This window comes from Engystomops pustulosus, chromosome 9, assembly GCF_040894005.1.
Source record: "Engystomops pustulosus chromosome 9, aEngPut4.maternal, whole genome shotgun sequence".
Classification (NCBI taxonomy): Eukaryota; Metazoa; Chordata; class Amphibia; order Anura; family Leptodactylidae; genus Engystomops; species Engystomops pustulosus.
Window position 1 is genome coordinate 66,850,234 of NC_092419.1, and position 2,016 is coordinate 66,852,249.

Here is a 2,016-nt window from a genome sequence, read left to right on the forward strand (position 1 = left end):
CTTGGGATTCCCAGCCAGTCTCCCATGCATGTACTTGCCAAGCCTTAAGCTGCATTGTTGCTGCGATCTGACGAGAGCAGGCACATTCAGCTTAGAATGGCCGTTGACAGCAGCTGTTCAATTTAAACCTTCTTTTACTATCTCATAGAGAAACTAACACAATTTTCAGGTTCAAAAAGGTCAACAGAACTTGGGATTCCCAGCCAGTCTCCCATGCTGGTACTTGCCAAGCCTTAAGCTGCATTGCTGCTGCGATCTGACGAGAGCAGGCACATTCAGCTTAGAATGGCCGTTGACAGCAGCTGTTCAATTTGAACCTTCTTTTACTATCTCATAGAAAAACTAACACAATTTTCAGGTTCAAAAAGGTCAACAGTACTTGGGATTCCCAGCCAGTCTCCCATGCTGGTACTTGCCAAGCCTTACGCTGCATTGCTGCTGCGATCTGACGAGAGCAGGCACATTCAGCTTAGAATGGCCGATGACAGCAGCTGTTCAATTTGAACCTTCTTTTACTATCTCATAGAGAAACTAACACAATTTTCAGGTTCAAAAAGGTCAACGGAACTTGGGATTCCCAGACAGTCTCCCATGCTGGTACTTGCCAAGCCTTAAGCTGCATTGCTGCTGCGATCTGACGAGAGCAGGCACATTCAGCTTAGAATGGCCGTTGACAGCAGCTGTTCAATTTGAACCTTCTTTTACTATCTCATAGAGAAACTAACACAATTTTCAGGTTCAAAAAGGTCAACAGAACTTGGGATTCCCAGCCAGTCTCCCATGCTGGTACTTGCCAAGCCTTAAGCTGCATTGCTGCTGCGATCTGACTAGAGCAGGCACATTCAGCTTAGAATGGCCGTTGACAGCAGCTGTTCAATTTGAACCTTCTTTTACTATCTCATAGAGAAACTAACACAATTTTCAGGTTCAAAAAGGTCAACGGAACTTGGGATTCCCAGCCAGTCTCCCATGCTGGTACTTGCCAAGCTTTAAGCTGCTGCGATCTGACGAGAGCAGGCACATTCAGCTTAGAATGGCCGTTGACAGCAGCTGTTCAATTTGAACCTTCTTTTACTATCTCATAGAGAAACTAACACAATTTTCAGGTTCAAAAAGGTCAACAGAACTTGGGATTCCCAGCCAGTCTCCCATGCTGGTACTTGCCAAGCCTTAAGCTGCATTGCTGCTGCGATCTGACGAGAGCAGGCACATTCAGCTTAGAATGGCCGTTGACAGCAGCTGTTCAATTTGAACCTTCTTTTACTATCTCATAGAGAAACTAACACAATTTTCAGGTTCAAAAAGGTCAACGGAACTTGGGATTCCCAGCCAGTCTCCCATGCTGGTACTTGCCAAGCCTTAAGCTGCATTGCTGCTGCGATCTGACGAGAGCAGGCACATTCAGCTTAGAATGGCCGTTGACAGCAGCTGTTCAATTTGAACCTTCTTTTACCATCTTTGACAGAGAAACTAACAATTTTCAGGTTCAAAAAGGTCAACAGAACTTGGGATTCCCAGCCAGTCTCCCATGCTGGTACTTGCCAAGCCTTAAGCTGCATTGCTGCTGCGATCTGACGAGAGCAGGCACATTCAGCTTAGAATGGCCGTTGACAGCAGCTGTTCAGTTTGAACCTTCTTTTACCATCTTTGACAGAGAAACTAACAATTTTCAGGTTCAAAAAGGTCAACAGAACTTGGGATTCCCAGCCAGTCTCCCATGCTGGTACTTGCCAAGCCTTAAGCTGCATTGCTGCTGCGATCTGACGAGAGCAGGCACATTCAGCTTAGAATGGCCGTTGACAGCAGCTGTTCAGTTTGAACCTTCTTTTACTATCTCATAGAGAAACTAACACAATTTTCAGGTTCAAAAAGGTCAACGGAACTTGGAATTCGCAGCCAGTCTCCCATGCTGGTACTTGCCAAGCCTTAAGCCGCATCGCTGCTGTGATCCGACAAGAGCACGCACATTCAGCTTAGAATGGCCGTTGACAGCAGTTGTTCAATTTGAACCTTCTT

At 45.9% G+C, this 2,016-nt stretch overlaps 1 pseudogene; it reads right to left on the bottom strand.

Annotated features, from left to right (window-relative positions):
• Positions 1-557: 557 nt before the first annotated feature.
• LOC140098360 (5S ribosomal RNA) lies at positions 558-675 on the bottom strand (annotated as a pseudogene).
• Between the last annotated feature and the right edge of the window lie 1,341 nt (positions 676-2,016).